General features: G+C 34.2%; 1 protein-coding gene and 17 non-coding genes across 18 annotated transcripts in view; 17 read left to right on the forward strand and 1 right to left on the reverse strand.

The window, feature by feature from the left end:
- The window catches only part of LOC137625006 (uncharacterized), a 214,039-nt gene that overhangs the window by 121,663 nt on the left and 73,317 nt on the right, over window positions 1-19,059 (reverse strand). The window lies entirely within an intron of this gene.
- On the forward strand, window positions 24-96 carry TRNAR-ACG (transfer RNA arginine (anticodon ACG)). Its single transcript has one exon. It is a non-coding gene; the product is annotated as a tRNA-Arg (tRNA).
- Window positions 1,317-1,389, forward strand: TRNAR-ACG (transfer RNA arginine (anticodon ACG)). The gene has a single exon. It is a non-coding gene; the product is annotated as a tRNA-Arg (tRNA).
- Window positions 2,104-2,176, forward strand: TRNAR-ACG (transfer RNA arginine (anticodon ACG)). Its single transcript has one exon. It is a non-coding gene; the product is annotated as a tRNA-Arg (tRNA).
- On the forward strand, window positions 3,225-3,297 carry TRNAR-ACG (transfer RNA arginine (anticodon ACG)). Its single transcript has one exon. It is a non-coding gene; the product is annotated as a tRNA-Arg (tRNA).
- Window positions 4,545-4,617, forward strand: TRNAR-ACG (transfer RNA arginine (anticodon ACG)). The gene has a single exon. It is a non-coding gene; the product is annotated as a tRNA-Arg (tRNA).
- On the forward strand, window positions 5,934-6,006 carry TRNAR-ACG (transfer RNA arginine (anticodon ACG)). The gene has a single exon. It is a non-coding gene; the product is annotated as a tRNA-Arg (tRNA).
- Window positions 6,728-6,800, forward strand: TRNAR-ACG (transfer RNA arginine (anticodon ACG)). The gene has a single exon. It is a non-coding gene; the product is annotated as a tRNA-Arg (tRNA).
- Window positions 8,585-8,657, forward strand: TRNAR-ACG (transfer RNA arginine (anticodon ACG)). Its single transcript has one exon. It is a non-coding gene; the product is annotated as a tRNA-Arg (tRNA).
- Window positions 9,198-9,270, forward strand: TRNAR-ACG (transfer RNA arginine (anticodon ACG)). Its single transcript has one exon. It is a non-coding gene; the product is annotated as a tRNA-Arg (tRNA).
- On the forward strand, window positions 10,229-10,301 carry TRNAR-ACG (transfer RNA arginine (anticodon ACG)). Its single transcript has one exon. It is a non-coding gene; the product is annotated as a tRNA-Arg (tRNA).
- On the forward strand, window positions 11,676-11,748 carry TRNAR-ACG (transfer RNA arginine (anticodon ACG)). Its single transcript has one exon. It is a non-coding gene; the product is annotated as a tRNA-Arg (tRNA).
- On the forward strand, window positions 12,304-12,376 carry TRNAR-ACG (transfer RNA arginine (anticodon ACG)). Its single transcript has one exon. It is a non-coding gene; the product is annotated as a tRNA-Arg (tRNA).
- Window positions 12,918-12,990, forward strand: TRNAR-ACG (transfer RNA arginine (anticodon ACG)). The gene has a single exon. It is a non-coding gene; the product is annotated as a tRNA-Arg (tRNA).
- On the forward strand, window positions 14,065-14,137 carry TRNAR-ACG (transfer RNA arginine (anticodon ACG)). Its single transcript has one exon. It is a non-coding gene; the product is annotated as a tRNA-Arg (tRNA).
- Window positions 14,697-14,769, forward strand: TRNAR-ACG (transfer RNA arginine (anticodon ACG)). Its single transcript has one exon. It is a non-coding gene; the product is annotated as a tRNA-Arg (tRNA).
- Window positions 15,691-15,763, forward strand: TRNAR-ACG (transfer RNA arginine (anticodon ACG)). The gene has a single exon. It is a non-coding gene; the product is annotated as a tRNA-Arg (tRNA).
- On the forward strand, window positions 17,007-17,079 carry TRNAR-ACG (transfer RNA arginine (anticodon ACG)). Its single transcript has one exon. It is a non-coding gene; the product is annotated as a tRNA-Arg (tRNA).

Raw genomic sequence — 19,059 nt, forward strand, 5'->3', positions numbered from 1 at the left:
ACCGAAAGCAAAATGGTTCACAAGGCTTTGTGGCGCAATGGATAACGCGTCTGACTACGGATCAGAAGATGCCAGGTTCGAATCCTGGCAAGTTCGATTTCTAAGCTTGTGACCGACAAACATGAAGTCAAACGTTCCATCAAGATTTCACAACTTCAATGTAAATTGAATATATCATTAAATCATGAATGTTTCCGTATTCAAATGTATTAAGGAATAAGTATACTCAACTACAGTCCATTTCTTTTAGCGATGCATATTTGCACCGACTCGCGGCGGTGCCCTTTTAGCTCGGAAAAGTTTCAGGATCGCTGATTGGTTAGAATTATCTTGTCCAACCAATCAGCGATCCGGAAACTTTTCCGAGCTAAAAGGGCACCGCCGCGAGTCGGTGCAAATATGCATCGCTAAAAGAAATGGACTATAGGTTAAAGACTATTAGCATAAAACATACCTTCAAGTGCATATTCTGCAGCTTAACTGTTGGCAAGAAAACTTTTCAATGGAACTTAGAATATAGCAAGAGTGATACTACAACCTGACAAAAGAAATATCAATAAAGTTGTTACTTTTTACAAAGTTATAGTGTTTCGAAGTACATTTTCTCTATCCATTTCACCCTGATTAATCACACAAAGAGCTCACGCCTAAAACACAGCTCGTTTTCACAGGGCCTTGCGGTACAGCAAATAATACATTTAACTATAGGAAAGATTTTAGATTCAAATCATGGACAATTCGACTTAGAAGCTCTTAACTCATAAGAGGCTTGGATATAATGTACGTCTACGCATTGATATGAACATATCTCTATAAATCCATGTGAGATTTAATGAGGAAATATTCCTTTATGATTCAAAGTGTTTAGAAAACCAAAAGGCAAATGCCACACATAAAGAGGAATATTCTGCAGGTTTCTGTCCATTAGAAACAAAAGCACACTGACTATGGAAGAGCATTACAGACTACACAAAGAGAAGGTTGCGTTGGAGGTGGATATAGGATGACGCTAAATTAATAATTAACCAATAATAAAATAAAGTTATTTCCTTCAAGAAAAACTTTTTATTAAATCATAAAAGATGAATGGGAATCAGTTTATATCTCATAAAAATGTTCAAACAAGGATGCTAAACATCCTTAATTTTAAGAATAACTTTAAATCCACATCAAATATATCATTATCTCGTGCTAATTTGATGAAGAAATCGATAATTTTAAGGAACGACATTTTTTTCTCAAAACATTTCACCAAGAATAAATGCTTAAAGCGAACTCTCAAAAAAAAAAAAAAAAAAAAAAAAAAATTTTTCACAGGCCTTGTGGCGCAACGGATAACGCGTCTGACTACGGATCAGAAGATTCCAGGTTCGAATCCTGGCAAGGTCGATTTCTAGGCTTTTGACTGATAAGGAACATGAAGTCAATCTAGGTTGTATAAAGTTAGATGGATGTAATACAAATTAGTTAGCTCTTAATCATAAAATGTTTCCATATTCAAATTTATTACAAAAACAAAGCAATTTAATTAGGATTAGATTTAAGACTGTCAACATGAGACATATTTGCAGCAGTATATTTTGGAGGTGATCTGTTCGACAAAATCATTTGACTTGTAAGGGGGCTTGAATTTTAAAACATGAGTATACCAAAATCTAAAAAAAATATCAAATTAATGTTTGCGAGTCTTTCAAAAGCTACTTTGAATAGATTTCAGATGTTTATACAAATTCTACATAAAATTACTTCGTTTCGAAATAAGTCATTTCTCAAACCATTTCACCTAGATTGATAATTCAAAGAACTCAGGACTGAAACACACACAGTTCGTTTTCACAAGCCGTGTGGCACAACAGATAGTCTGACTACAGATCAGAAGATTCCAGACTTGATCAGGACAGGATAACTTCGAAGTTTTTATCTGATAGGAGTTTAGGACATAAAGCATTATATAAACTTTTAATCCTACTTCAGGTACATCTTATTATTTCTTGCTAACCTAAGAAAGAATTAGATAATTCTGAAGGTTCGACATTTTCTCAAACCATTTCACACACAATAATTATTAAAAGAACGGTTGACTGATAAACTACTGTTATCACAGGCCTTGTGGCGCAACGGATAACGCGTCTGACTACGGATCAGAAGATTCCAGGTTCGAATCCTGGCAAGGTCGACTTCGAAGCTTTTGATTGAGAAACTCGAAGTCAATCGAGGTTCCATAAAGATTTCACAAATGCAATGCAAATTAAATATACTATTAAATCATGAATTATTCCTTATTCTAATGCATTAAGGAAACAAAGTGTAGGCATTACAATTAGGTTAAAGATATTAGCATAAGACGTGAGAACAGGGGCATACTCTACAGGTGAGCTGTTGGTAAGAAAATGGGACTTAATATAGCAAGAGTATACTACAATCTGACAGAATAAATATCAATAAAGTTGTTACTCAAAAGTTTTGCGAGTCTTTCAAAATCTAATTTTTATAAGAAGATATGTTTCGAAGTATGACATTTTCTCAATCTATTTCACCCGGATTAATCAAATAAAGAGCTCAGGACTAAAACAAATTTCGTTTTCATAGGGCTTGTGACGCAGCAGATAATACATTTAACAATAGAAAAGAAAATTTAAGATTCAAATCATAGACAATTCAACTTCTAAGCTTTAAACTCATAACAGGCTTGGATATAATGCACGTCTACGCATTGATTTGAACACATCTCTATAAATCCCAATGATATTTAATGATGAAATGTTCCTTTATAATTCAAAGTGTTTACAAAACCAAAACGCCAATGCCACACATAAAAAGGAATATTCTGCCGGTTCCTGTCTATTAAAAACAAAAGCAGACTGACTATGGAAGAGCATTACAGACTACACAAAGAGAAGGTTACACTGAAGGTGGATATAAGGTGACGACGCTAAGTTAATAATTAACCAATAATAAAATAAAGTTATTTCCTTCAAGAAAGGTTTTTTTTTAAATCATATAAGATGAATTGGAATCAGTTTATATCTCATAAAAATCTTCAAACAAGGATGCTAAACATCATTAATTTTAAGAATAACTTTAAATCCACATCAAATATATCTCGTGCTAATTTGATGCAGAATTGGATAATTTTGAGGAACGATATTTTCTCTCAAAACATTTCACCCAGAATAAGTGTTTAAAGAGAACTCTCAAAACAAAACAAAACATTTATTTTCACAGGCCTTGTGGCGCAACGGATAACGCGTCTGACTACGGATCAGAAGATTCCAGGTTCGAATCCTGGCAAGGTCGATTTTTAGGCTTTTGACTGATAAGGAATATGAAGTCAATCTAGGTTTTATAAAGAGTAGACTCTTATTTCTTTATTATTATTACTTGCTAAGCTACAATCCTAGCTGCAAAAACAAGATGCTATAATCCCTGGTTCCCCAACAGAAAAAATACCCCAGTGAGGAAAGAAAACAACGAAAACAAGAGAAACCGAACTTAGATAGAATAGTAGGACGTAGTGAACCCTCAAGCAAGAGAACTATAACCCAAGATAGTGGAAGACCGTGGTACAGAGGCTATGACACTACCAAAGAATAGAAAACAATGGTTTCATTTGAAGTGTCCTCCTAAAATAGCTGCTTACCAAAGCTAAAGAGTCTCTTCTACCCTTACCAAGAGGAAAGTAGCCACTGACCAATTACAGTGCAGTAATTAGCCCCTTGGGCGATGAAGTGTTTGGTAATTTCATTGTCAGGTGTATGAGGACATAGGAGAATATGTAAGGAATAGGCCAGACTATTCGGTGTGTGTGGGGGGGGGGGGGGGCGCAAAGGGAAAATGAACCCTAACCAGAGAGAAGGATCCAATGTAGTACTGTCTGGCCAGTTAAAGGACCCCATAACTCTTTAGCAGTAGTATCTCAATGGGTGGCTGGTGCCCTGGCCAACCTACTACCTCCAAATTATGATTGGATTTAAGACTACTAGCATAAGACATACATACAGCAGTATACTTTGCATTTATCTGTTTGACAGTAATTTTACTTGTAAGGGTCTTGAATTTTAAAGAATGAGAATACCAAGATTTGAAAAAAAAAATCAAATTAATTGTCGCTCAAAAAGTTTGAGTTTCAAAAGCTACTCTGAATAAATTTCAGAAGTGTGTACAAATTCTACAGGAAATTACTTCTTGTCGAAGTAAGCCATTTCTCAAACCATTTCACCTAGATTAACAATTCAAAGAACTCAGGACTGAAACACACTGTCCGTGCTCACAGGCCTTGTGGCACAATAGATAAGTCTGACTACAGATCAGAAGATGCCAGGCTTGAATCATGGACATGACAACTTCGAAGTTTTTATCTGATAAGAGGAAAGGACATAATACACGACTACATTAACTTTTAATTCTTTTTAAATAAATCTTATTATCTCTTGCTAACCCAAGAAAGAATTAGATAATTCTGAAGGTACGACATTTTCTCAAACCAAATATTTCACACAATAATTATTCAAATAACTGCTGACTGAATAACTACTGATTTCACAGGCCTTGTGGCGCAACGGATAACGCGTCTGACTACGGATCAGAAGATTCCAGGTTCGAATCCTGGCAAGGTCGACTTCTAAGCTTTTGAATGATAAGTGGCTAGCAAATAATGCATAGCTGTGTAATGAAATGACCAAATCTCTATGATTTCTAGTGATATTTAATGATGAGTGTTCTCCTATCCTTCAAAATAATCTAGAAAATATATGCCATACAGAGGAATATTCTGCAGGTTGTGTGTTGGTTAGAAACAAAGACTCACTACGCATGGGTAATGCAGACTAAAGAAGAGAGAGAAGGTTATAAAGAAAATTAGAATGCTAAAAAATGAATAATCAATGATAAAATCATGTTACTTCCTCTAACAAAGCCTTTTTTTATATCACAGAAAATAAATTGGAACAACTGCTCATTTCTCATAAAAATCTTCAAACAAGAATGAAGGATAACCTGTAATTTCAACAACTTTGTATAAATTCTAGATAAATCTTATTATCTCTTGCTAACTTAAACAATTAGATAATTTTGAGGTACGACTTTTTCTCAAACCATTTCACCCAGAATATTTGTTCAAAGTACTTTCAACAGAAAAAAGATGCTTTTCACTGGCCTTTGAGTGCAACAGATAACGGGTCTGATTACGGATCAGAGGATTCCAGGTTCGAATCCTGGCAAGGTCGATTTCTAGTCTTTTGACTGATAAGGAACATGAAGTCAATCTAGGTTATATAAAGATTAAATCAATGTAATACAAATTAGTTTGCTCTTAATCATGAAATATTTCCATATTCAAATTTATTACAAAAACAAAATATAATTTCATTAGGATTAGATTTAAGATTATTAGCATAAGACATACAAACAGCAGTATATTTTGCGGGTGACCTGTTCAACAGAAGCATTTGACTTGAAAGGGGCTTCAATTTTAAAGCATGAATATCCCAAGATCTGAAGAAAAAATATCAAATTAATTGTCGCTCAAAAAGTTTGCGAGTCTTTCAAAAGCTACTTTGAAAAACTTTCAGGTGTAGACATATTTTACATGAACTCACTTTGTTTCGAAGTTAGTCATTTCTCAAACCATTTCACCTAGATTGATAATTCAAAGAACTCAAGACTGAAACACACTGTCCGTGCTCACAGGCCTTGTGGCACAATAGATAAGTCTGACTACAGATCAGAAGATGCCAGGCTTGAATCATGGACATGACAACTTCGAAGTTTTTATCTGATAAGAGGAAAGGACATAATGCACGACCACATTAACTTTTAATTCTTTTTAAATAAATCTTATTATTTCTTTCATTTTGAAAGTACGACACTTTCTCAAACCACTTCACACAATAATTACTCACATAACTGCTGACTGATTAACTACTATTTTCACAGGCCTTGTGGCGCAACGGATAACGCGTCTGACTACGGATCAGAAGATTCCAGGTTCGAATCCTGGCAAGGTCGATTTCTAGGCTTTTGACTGATAAGGAACATGAAGTCAATCTAGGTTATATAAAGATTAGATCAATGTAATACAAATTAGTTTGCTCTTTATCATGAAATGTTTCCATATTCAAATTTATTACAAAAACAAAATGTAATTTCATTAGGATTAGATTTAAGATTATTAGCATAAGACATACAAACAGTAGTATATTTTGCGGGTGATCTGTTCGATAGAAACATTTCACTTGTAAGGGGCTTGAATTTTAAAGCATGAATACACCAAGATCTGAAGGAAATATATCGAATTAATTGTCGCTCAAAAAGTTTGCGAGTCTTTCAAAAGCTACTCTGAATAAATTTTAGATGTGTATACAAATTCTACATGAACTTGTTTCGAAGTAAGTCATTTCTCAAATCATTTCACACCTAGAATGATAATTAAAAGAACTCAGGAATGAAACACACAGTTTTGACAAGCCTTGTGGCGCAACAGATAATACGTCTGACTACAGATCAGAAGATTCCAGACTTGAATCAGGTTATAACTTCAAAGTTTTTATCTGATAAGAGGTTAGGACATAATGCACTACATAAACTTTTAATCCCATTTCAGATAAATCTTATCTCTTACAAACCTAATAAAGAATTAGATCATTCTGAAGGTACGACATTTTCTAAAACCATTTCACACAGAATAAACATTCAAAGAACTGGTGACAGAAAAACAACTATTTTCACAGGCCTTGTGGCGCAACGGATAACGCGTCTGACTACGGATCAGAAGATTCCAGGTTCGAATCCTGGCAAGGTCGGTTTCGAAGCTTTTGAATGATAAGTCGCTTGCAAATAATAAATGGTTATGTAATGATTTGACCAAATCACTATAACTACCCGTGATATTTAATGGTGAGTGTTCTCTATCTTTCAAAAAGGTTCAGAAGACTAATGTCACATACACAGAGAAATATACAGCAGGTTGTCTGTTGGTTAAAAACAGAGGCACTCGCTATGGATGGGTATTACAGACTAAAGAGAGAGAGGGCTATAAAGAAAATTACAATGCTAGGAAAATAAATAATCAATGATAAAATAATTTTACTTTCTCCAAGAAAGCCTTTTTTATATCATAGAAAATAAACTGGAACAACTGTTCATTTCTTATAAAAATCTTCAAACAAGGATGAAGGATATCCTGTAATTTCAACAACTTTGTATAAATTCTAGATAAATCTTATTATCTCTCGCTAACTTGATAAAGAATTAGATCATTTTGAGGTACGACATTTTCTCAAACCATTTCACCCAGAATATTTGTTCAAAGAACTTAACAGAAAAAAAGATGCTTTTCACAGGCCTTCGGGTGCAACGGATAACGCGTCTGACTACGGATCAGAAGATTCCAGGTTCGAATCCTGGCAAGGTCGATTTCTAGGCTTTAGACTGATAAGGAACATGAAGTTAATCTAGGTTATATAAAGATTAAATCAATGTTATACAAATTAGTTTGCTCTTCATCATGAAATGTTTCCATATTCAAATTTATTACAAAAACAAAATGTAATTTCATTAGGATTAGATTTAAGATTATTGGCATAAGACATACAAACAGTAGTATATTTTGCGGGTGATCTGTTCGATAGAAACATTTCACTTGTAAGGGGCTTGAATTTTAAAGCATGAATACACCAAGATCTGAAGGAAATATATTGAATTAATTGTCGCTTAAAAAGTTTGCGAGTCTTTCAAAAGCTACTTTGAATAAATTTTAGATGTGTAAACAAATTCTACATAAACTTGTTTCGAAGTCAGTCATTTCTCAAATCATTTCACACCTAGAATGATAATTAAAAGAACTCAGGAATGAAACACACAGTTTTGACAAGCCTTGTGGCGCAACAGATAATAAGTCTGACTACAGATCAGATGATTCCAGACTTGAATCAGGATATGATAACTTCAAAGTTTTTATCTGATAAGAGTTTAGGACATAATGCGCAACATAAACTTTTAATCCCATTTCAGATAAATCTTATCTCTTACAAAGCTAATAAAGAATTAGATCATTCTGAAGGTTCGAAATTTTCTCAAACCATTTCAAACAGAATAATTATTCAAAGAACTGTTGACTGATAAACTACTGTTTTCACAGGCCTTGTGGCGCAACGGATAACGAGTCTGACAACGGATCAGAAGATTCCAGGTTCGAATCCTGGCAAGGTCGATTTCTAAGCTTTTGAATGAAGTACTCACTATGGATGGGTATTGTGGACTAAAGAGAGAGGTTATAAAGATCAGAATACTAGGAAAATATATAATCAATGATAAAATCATGGTATTCCCTCCAAAGAAGAGTTTTTTATATCATAGAAAATAAACTGGAACCACTGTTCATTGCTTATAAAAAAACGTTCAAACAAGGATGAAGGTTACCCTGTAATTTCAACAACAACTTTGAATCCATTTCAGACAAATCTTATTATCTCTTGCTAACCTAATAGAGAATTAAATCCCTCGGGGGTCCGACATTTTCTCAAAACCGTTTCACCCACAATAATTGTTCAAAAAACTTTCGACCAAAAAAAAAAGATTTTTCACAGGCCTTGTGGCGCAACGGATAACGCGTCTGACTACGGATCAGAAGATTCCAGGTTCGAATCCTGGCAAGGTTGGTTTCGAAGCTTTTGAATGATAAGTCACTTGCAAATAATAAATGGTTATGTAATGAATTGACCAAATCACTATAACTACCCGTGATATTTAATGGCGAGTGTTCTCTATCTTTCAAAAAGGTTCAGAAGACTAATGTCACATGCACAGAGAAATATACAGCAGGTTGTCTGTTGGTTAAAAACAGAGGCACTCGCATGGATGGGTATTACAAACTAAAGAGAGAGAGGGTTATAAAGAAAATTATAATGCTAAGAAAATAAATAATCAATGATAAAATAATGTTACTTTCTCCAAGAAAGCCTTTTTTATATCACAGAAAATAAACTGGAACCACTATTCATTTCTTATAAAAACCTTCAAACAAGGATGAGGGATATCCTGTATTTTCAACAACTTTGTATCTATTCTAGATAAATCTTATTATCTATTGCTAACTTAATAAAGAATTAGATCATTTCGAGTTACAACATTTTCTCAAACCATTTCACCAAGAATATTCGTTCAAAGAACTCTCAACGGAAAAAATGATGGTTTTCACAGGCCTTGTGGCGCAACGGATAACGAGTCTGACTACGGATCAGAAGATTCCAGGTTCGAATCCTGGCAAGGTCGATTTTAAACTTTTGAATGATAAGGAACATGAAGTCAATTAGGGTATATAAAGATTAGATCATTGTAATACAAAATTTAGTTTGCTCTTAATCATGAAATGTTGCCATATTCAAATTTATTACAAAAACAAAATGTAATTTCATTAGGATTAGATTTAAGACTATTAGCATAAGACATACATACAGCAGTATATTTTTTAGGTGATCTGTTCGACAGAAAATTTTAATTTTAAGGGGCTTAAATTTTACAAGCGTGAGAACACCAAGATCGGGAAAAGAATATCAAATGAATTGTCGCTCAAAAAGTTTGCTAGTCTTTCAAAAACTACTATGAAAAAATTTCAGGTGCATAAAAATTTTACATGAAATTACTTGGTTTCGAAATAAGTCACTTTTCAAACCATTTCTTCTAGATTGATAATTCAAAGAACTCGGGACTGAAACACGCAGTTTGCTTTCAAAAGCCCTGTGGCACAACAGATAATAAGTCTGACTACAAATCAGAAGATTCCAGGCTTGAATCATGGACAGGACAACTTCATAGTTTTTATCTGATAAGAGGTTAGGGCATAATGCACGACTACATAACCTTTTATTCCATTTCAGATAAAGAAGCCTTTGTAAATTAGCGACCAGTTCCTCACACGATGATTAAAAATGGACACCAACTAACCTAAACTTTCCCCTCTAACTTAACCTACAAACGGTGTCCTTACCTACTTACTTAACAGGGGGGCTAACGTTCCCCTGCGACCCCTCTGACACTGCCGTATTCTAAGTTGCACATAATAATACATACAGGTGGACGCTATCATACATACATCCATAGATAAATCTCATTATCTCTTGCTAACCTAATACAGAGTTAGATCATTCTGAAGGTGCGACATTTTCTTCAAATCATTTCACACAGAATAATTATTCAAAGAACTGTTGACTGAAAAACTATTGTTTTCACAGGCCTTGTGGCGCAACGGATAACGCGTCTGACTACGGATCAGAAGATTCCAGGTTCGAATCCTGGCAAGGTCGATATTGAAGCTTTTGAATGATAAGTGGCTTGCAAATAATGCATAGCTATGTAATGAAATGACCAAATCGCTATGATTTCTAGTGATATGTAATGATGAGTGTTCCCCTATCCTTCAAAATAATCTAGAACATAATATGCCACACACAGAGAGGTATATTCTACAGGTTGTCTGTCGGTTAGAAACAAAATCAGACTCACTACGGATGGGTAACGCAGACTTAAGAAGAGAGAGAAGGTTATCAAGAAAATTACAATGCTAAGAAAATAAATAATGATAAAATCATGTTGCTTCCTCCAGGAAAGCCTTTTTTTATATCACAGAAGATAGACTGGAACCACTATTCATTTCTTATAAAAATCTTCAAACAAGGATGAAGGATATCCTGTATTTTCAACAACTTTGTATCCATTCTAGATAAATCTTATCTCTTGCTAACTTAATAAAGAAATAGATCATTTTGAGGTACGACATTTTCTCAAACCCTTTCACCCAGAATATTTGTTCAAAAAACTCTCAGCGGAAAAAATGATGGTTTTCACAGGCCTTGTGGCGCAACGGATAATGCGTCTGACTACGGATCAGAAGATTCCAGGTTCGAATCGTGGCAAGGTCGATTTCTAGGCTTTTGATTGATAAGGAACATGAAATCAATCTAGGTTATATAAAAATTAGATCAATGTTATACAAATTAGTTTGCTCTTAATCATGAAATGTTTCCATGTTCAAACTTATTAAAAAAATAAAATGTTATTTCAATCTGATTACATTTAAGACTATTAGCATGAGACATACAAACAGCAGTATATTTTGCGGGTGATCTGTTCGATAGAAACATTTCACTTTAAGGGGCTTGAATTTTAAAGCATGAATATACCAAGATCTGAAGAAAAAAATCTCAAATGAATTGTCACTCAAAAAGTCTGCGAGTCTTTCAAAAGCTTCTTTGAATAAATTTCAGATGTTTATACAAATTCTACAAGAAATTACTTCGTTTCAAAGTAACTCATTTCACAAAACATTTCACCTAGATTGATAATTCAAAGAACTCAGGACTGAAACACAGTTCCTTTTCACGAGCCTTGTGGCACAACAGATAAGTCTGACTCGAGGTCATATAGACCTTGGTCTGACTACAGATCAAAAGATGCCAGGCTTGAATCATAGACATGAAAACTTCAAAGTTTTTATCTGATAAGAGAATAGGGCATAATGCACGACTACATAAACTTTTAAATCATTTCAAATAAATCTTATTATCTCTTGCTAACCTAATAAAGAATTAGATCATTCTAAAGGTTCAACATTTTCTCAAACCATTTCAAACAGAATAATTATTCAAAGAACTCGTGACTGAAAAACTACTGTTTTCACAGGCCTTGTGGCGCAACGGATAACGCGTCTGACTACGGATCAGAAGATTCCAGGTTCGAATCCTGGCAAGGTCGACTTCTAAGCTTTTGAATGGTAAGTGGCTTGCAAATAATCCATAGCTGTATAATGAAAATGACCAAATCTCTATGATTTTTAGTGATGTTTAATGGCGAGTGTTCCCATATCCTTCAAAATAATCTAGAAAATATATGCCACACACACACAGGAATATTCTGCAGGTTGTCTGTAGGTTAGTAACTAAAACAGACTCACTACGGATGGGTTATGTAAACTAAAGAGGAGAGAGAAGGTTATCAAGAAAATTACAATGCTAAGAAAATAAATAATCAATGATAATATCATGTTACTTCCTCCAAGAAAGCCTTTTTTTATATCACAAAAAATAAACTGGAACAACTGTTCATTTCTTATAAAAATCTTCAAACAAGGATGAAGGATATTCTGTAATTTCAACAACTTTGTATCCATTCTAGATAAATCTTATTATCTCTTGCTAACTTGATAAAGAATTAGATCATTTTGAGGTACGACATTTTCTCAAACCATTTCACCCAGAATATTTGTTCAAAACACCCTCAACGGAAAAAAGATGAAAGATGGTTTTCACAGGCCTTGTGGCGCAACGGATAACGCGTCTGACTACGGATCAGAAGATTCCAGGTTCGAATCCTGGCAAGGTCGATTTCTAAGCTTTTGAATGATAAGTCGCTTGCAAATAATGCATGACTATGAAATGAATGGACTAATTCACTATAATTTCCAGAGATATTTAATGGTGAGTGTTCCCCTATCTTTCAAAATGGTTTGGAAAACATATGCCACACACAAGAATATTCTGCAGGTTGTCAGTGGCTTACAAACATAAAAAAACACTATGGATGGGCATTGCAAACTAAAGAAAGAGAAGGTTATATCGAGGGAGGCTTATAAGCTGAAGACTAAGAAAATAAACATCCAATAATAAAATTACATATTTTTCCCCAAGTGAACCTTTTGTAAATCATAGAAGATCAATTGGAATCACTATTCATGTCATACAATGTTCATACATGGACAATGGATATCCATAATTTCACCAACAACTTCTAATCTTTTCCAGATAAATTATATCTACTGCTAATTCAATAGAAAATAGATAATTTTGAGATACATTTTCTCAAACCATTTCAACTAGGAATATTTATTCAAAGTCCGCTCAACCAAAGTACAATTAATTTTCACAGGCCTTGTGGCGCAACGGATAACGCGTCTGACTACGGATCAGAAGATTCCAGGTTCGAATCCTGGCAAGGTCGACTTCTAAGCTTTTGACTAACAAGACACATCCAATTAATCTGGTATATAAAGATTTGATGCATATAATACAAATTACATTCACTCTTAAATCATGAAATATTTCCATATTTACATGTATTACTAAAACAAAGCATACATTTAGTAATTGCATTACAGTAAGGATAAAGATTATTAGCACTACTGTAGACACCTATACAAAGGTATATCTTGAAGGTGCTGTCTTCAACATAACTCTTGGCTTCTTGAATTAAAGCGAGAGTATACTATGTTGTGATAAAATATTAATGAAATAGTCTTTCAAAAGCAAACATTAGAATTTATTTTAAGACAGATTTACTAATTCTTTATCACAAGAAATTAAATAACTTCAAATTATAAAATTTTCTCAAATCTTTTCACCTGGACCAATCACTCAAAGAACTGAGGACTAAAACACTCAGTTCGTTTGCAGAGGCCTTGAAACAACAGATACTACGTCTGACTACGAATCATAAGATTCCAGGTAGGAATCATGGACAGGTCAACTTCCACGCATTTCACTGATAAGAGGCTAATATATAATAAATGCACCAACATATAATAAATTGGCAAAATAAATATAAATTACAGTGACATTTAATGGTCAAATGTTCCTCTAACATTCAAAAGTTTTAAGACAAATGTCACACATACAGAAAAATATTCAACAGACAGCTTGTCGGTTAGAAACAAAAGCAGCATCCTTATGGTCGTCCATTACAGACTAAAGAGAGAGAGAGGTTATAATTAGAGAGGATTGTAAGCTAGGGAATCATTAGAAAACGAATAACCAAAGATAAAATTGTTATTTCCTCCAGGAGAAGCCCTTTTTTTATATCATATTAGTTAAACTGGAGTCACTGTTCACGTCTCATATCAAGGATGAAGGATATCCCTAATTTCAACAATAGCTTTGTTCCCATTTCAGATAAATCTCATTCTCTTGCTAATTTAATAGCCAGTTAGACGATTTTGAGATAAAACATTTTCTCAAATCATTTCACCTACAGTAATTGCTCAAAGAACTCTTGATGAAAGCACAAGTTGCTTTCACAGGCCTTGTGGCGCAACGGATAACGCGTCTGACTACGGATCAGAAGATTCCAGGTTCGAATCCTGGCAAGGTCGACTTCTGAGCTTTTCACTTATAAGAGGCTTGCAAATTATGCATAGCTATGTAATGAACTGACCAAATCACTATAATTTCCAGTGATATTCAATGGTGAGTGTTCCCTTATCTTTCAAAATGGTTTAGAAAACATATGCCACACATACAGAGGAATATTCTGCAAGGCGGTTAGAAACAAAAGCACTCACTATGGATGGGCATTGCAGACTAAAGAAAGGGAAGACTATAACAAGACAGGGTTTTAAACTGAAGACTAAGAAAATAAATAACCAATAATAAAATTGTCATTTCCTAAAAGAGAAACATTTTTTAAAATCATTGAAGATGAATTGGAATCACCATTCATGTCGTATATTCATGTCGTATAAAAATGTTTAATTAGGGACGATTGATATCCTTAATTCAACCAATAACTTTCAATCTCTTTTAGATAAATCATATTTTCTGGTAACTTAATAAAAAAAAATAGATGAATTTGAGATATGACATTTTCTCGAACGTTTCACCAAGGAATATTTGTTCAAAGTACTCTCAACCAAACTACAGTTTGTTTTCACAGGCCTTGTGGCGCAACGGATAACGCGTCTGACTACGGATCAGAAGATTCCAGGTTCGAATCCTGGCAAGGTCGACTTCGAAGCTTTTAACTGACAAGACACATGCAATTTGTCTGTTATATAAAGATTTGTTGCATCTAATACAAATTAATTCACCCTAAATCATGAAATATTCCCATACTTAAATGTACTACGAAAACAAAGCGTACTTTTAGTAATTGCATTACGCTAATGTTTAAGACTACTCGCACAAGACATCCATACAAATACAACAGCATATCCTGCAAGTGACCTCTTCTCCATAACTCTCGACTTCTTGAATTAAAGCAACAGTAATACCATGATATGACAAGACAAATATTAATTAAATAGTCTTTCAAAAGTTACTTTGAATATATTTCAAGACAGGTTTATTAATTCTTTATCTCTTTAATTTCAAATTATGACATTTTCTCAAACCATTTAACCCGGACCAATCTTTCAAAGAACTCATGACTAAAGCACAAAATTCGTTTGCAGAGGCCTTGTGGCACAACAGATACTACGTCTGACTACGGATCACAAGATTCCAGGTAGGAATCATAGACTGGTCAACTTCCAAGCATTTCACTGATAAGAGGTTGGGATATAATAAATGCACCAACATATAATTAATTGATAAAATAAAAATAAATTACAGTAACATTTAATGGTCAAATGTTCCTCTATCATTCGAAAGTTTTTTTTATAAAAATGTTACGCATTCAGATGAATAGACTGCAGACAGCTTGCTGGTTAGAAACAAAAACAGCATCCTTATGGTCGTCCATACAGACTAAAGAGAGGTTATAACTACAGAGGACTGTTAACAATAATTGTTTCCATTTCATATAAATCTTATTTTCTTGCTAATTAATAACCAGTCATACAATTTTGAGATACAACATTTTCTCAAATCCTTTCACCTACAATAGTTGCTAAAATAACTATTGATTAAACCCCAGTTTTATTACACAGGCCTTGTGGCGCAACGGATAACGCGTCTGACTACGGATCAGAAGATTCCAGGTTCGAATCCTGGCAAGGTCGGTTTCGAAGCTTTTGACTGATAAGAATCATGGAGTCGATCTAAATCATGAAATGTTTCTATATTCAAATGCATTCAGGAAACAAAGAATACTTCTAGTAATTGCATTATGATCAGGTTAAAAACTGTTAGCCTAAGACATGCATACAGGGCCAGGTAATCGCTGGAAAGAAGCTTTTGCCTGGTAAGGGACTTAAAATAATGAAAGAGAATATTACAACCTGATAAAATGAATATCAATTAAATTGTTGCTCAAAAAGTCTGAGGCCTTCAAAATGTACTTTTGAATTAATTCCAGATATGTTTACTAGTTCTACAACAAATTAGATCATTTAGAGGACATTTTCTCAAACCATTTCACCCACATGGATCATTCAAAGAACAAAGGAGTAAAACATGCAGTTCGTTTACACAGGCCTTGTGGCACAACAAGAAATAAGTCTGACTATGGTTCAGAAGATTCCAGTTCGAATCACGGACAAGTCAATTTCTAATCTTTTAACTGATAGGAGGCTAAGATATAGGTCACAACTACATAATTATTTGAACAAATAACTATAAATTTCAGGGATAAGTTAGTGGTTAAATGTTCCACATCATTTAAAAGTATTTAGAAAATAGATACCAAACATAGAGAAATATTTTGCACGTTGCTATGAATGGACATTACAGACCAAAAGAGGTTAAGGCTACAATGAAGGTGGATTCAAGATGACAACGTTAAGCAAATAAATAAACAATAATAAAATCGTGACAAATCACCCAAGAAAAAACATTGTTTAAATCATATTAGATAAACTGGAATTACTGTTTATATAAAAGAGATCCTTAAACCCAGCCACTGAGGGGGGCAAGCCAGCCTCAACTTGGTGCCGGTCCCAAGCCCGGATAAATGGGGAAGGTTGGCGGCAGGAAAGGCATCCGGCCATGAAAAATTAGCAAAAACCACTATGACCAGTGGAAATTGTGAGATTAGAATTAATGCTAGGGTATATATATGATGAAGTGTGGGACAGAGGTAGCTGGAGAAAGCTGGCCAGAAACATCGGCCCCACATAATGTGGGAAAAGATGCAGACAAACAAGATGAAGATAAAAGAGATCCTTAATTTCAACAATAATTTTCAATCCATTTCAGGTGAATTTATTATCTTTTGCTAATTAATAGGATTAGATAGTTTAGAGATGCAACATTTCCTCATTATTTTACAAAGAACTCTCAACCTAAAAACTGACTGTTTTCACAGGCCTTGTGGCGCAACGGATAACGCGTCTGACTACGGATCAGAAGATTCCAGGTTCGAATCCTGGCAAGGTCGGTTTCGAAGCTTTTGACTGATAAGAATCATGAAGTCGATCTTGATGAATGCAATATAAATTACATTTACTCTAAATCATGAAATGTTTTTATATTCAAATGCATTCAGGAAACAAAGACTACCGTACTTCCTGTGTCATACGACCCACCTTTTTTCACGAAAAATGTCCCTCAAAATCACCCTGCGTCTTAACACTTGAGAAAAAGTTATATGGGGAAGTTTGACACCCCTGAAACACCCAACTATTGACATACAAACACTCAAACTCACGAGAGATAGAATATAAACCTACAATTATCATTCATATGTAATACATTCATTTATTTTTTATATTGCACTTCATATAACAGTAGCAAATTATTTTTTTTCTTCTTTTTTGGTAATCAGCTGATGACTCGCTAACCACCTCCTACAAGCAAACATGCCAACTAATGGTCTCGTAGCAGACGACGCTATGACATGGTTGTTTATGCAGTATATATCTGTTTTCTCATATTTTGTAATAAAGCAATATATTGATTATGACTTGTTGCCCGAGTCACGAAATAATACAAACAGACAGTGGCTGAATACGACCTTGGAAAAAACTTCTGTTAATTGATTGCAGTATTACCTAGGTAGCAGAAAAGTAGACCTACTGTAGAATCACATAAAGAGTAGCAAAAGTATTCCATTTAAAAGAATTCCTATATTTCTTTGATCTATGATTACATTTTGCGTGAAAATTTATAGGCTATATGAGGAATTTTGGAAATATTACTAGAATTTTACCTCTAACAAAATTTTATGAACCTTCGGCAACACTGCTTTCATGTAAACAAGACTTAAAACACCAAACACTATGACTAAACGTGTAGTTGTGTTGGAAACTACGACTGTTTTAGTGGTTTCTTATATGAATGTAATAAAATTGGGATAATCGGCATATAGCTAATTAATATTAACTTGAACATTCCATAATAAACCCAAAATAAGAAAAGTTACAGTGCCAGACAATAATCACGCTAGAGTCGCTGACAAGGGATTTCTGCTAAATTTTTAAAATCCTCAATTTTTTTTTTCCTAAAAGTGCCTTCCTAATTTAAGGGTGCGTCTTACCACTTGTAGGGTCTTATGACCCGGAAAATACGGTACTTCTAGTAATTGCATTATGATCAGGTTAAAAGCTGTTAGCCTAAGACATGCATACAGGGCCAGGTAATCGCTGGAAAGAAGCTTTTGTCTTGTAAGGGTCTTAACATAATGAAAGAGAATATTACAACCTGATAAAATAAATATTAATTAAATTGTTGCTCAAAAAGTCTGTGAGGCCTTCAAAATTACTTTTGAATAAATTCCAGATATGTTTATTAGTTCTACAACAAATTAGATCATTTAGAGGACATTTTCTCAAACCATTTCACCCACATTAATCCTTCAAAGAACAAAGGAGTAAAACATGCAGTTCGTTTACACAGGCCTTGTGGCACAACAAGAAATAAGTCTGACTATGGTTCAGAAGATTCCAGTTCGAATCACGGACAAATCAATTTCTAATCTTTTAACTAACAGGAGGCTAGGATATAGGGCACAACTACATAATTATTTGAACAAATAACTATAAATTTCAGTGATAAGTTGGTGGTTCAATGTTCCTCTATTATTCAAAAGAATTTAGCAAATAGATATCAAACATAGAGAAATATTTTGCACGTTGCTAAGAATGGACATTACAGACCAAAAGGGGGAAAGGCTACAATGAAGGTGGATTCAAGATGACAACGTTAAGCAAATAAATAACCAATAATAAAATCGTGACAAATCACCCAAGAAAAAAACATTGTTTAAATCATATCAGATAAACTGGAATTACTGTTTATATAAAAGGGATCCTTAAACCCAGCCACTGAGGGGGCGCAAGCCAGCCTCAACTTGGTGCCGGTCCCAAGCCCGGATAAATGGGGAGGGTTGGCGGCAGGAAAGGCATCTGGCCATGAAAAA

This window comes from Palaemon carinicauda, chromosome 31 (genome assembly GCF_036898095.1).
Source record: "Palaemon carinicauda isolate YSFRI2023 chromosome 31, ASM3689809v2, whole genome shotgun sequence".
NCBI classification, from domain to species: domain Eukaryota; kingdom Metazoa; phylum Arthropoda; class Malacostraca; order Decapoda; family Palaemonidae; genus Palaemon; species Palaemon carinicauda.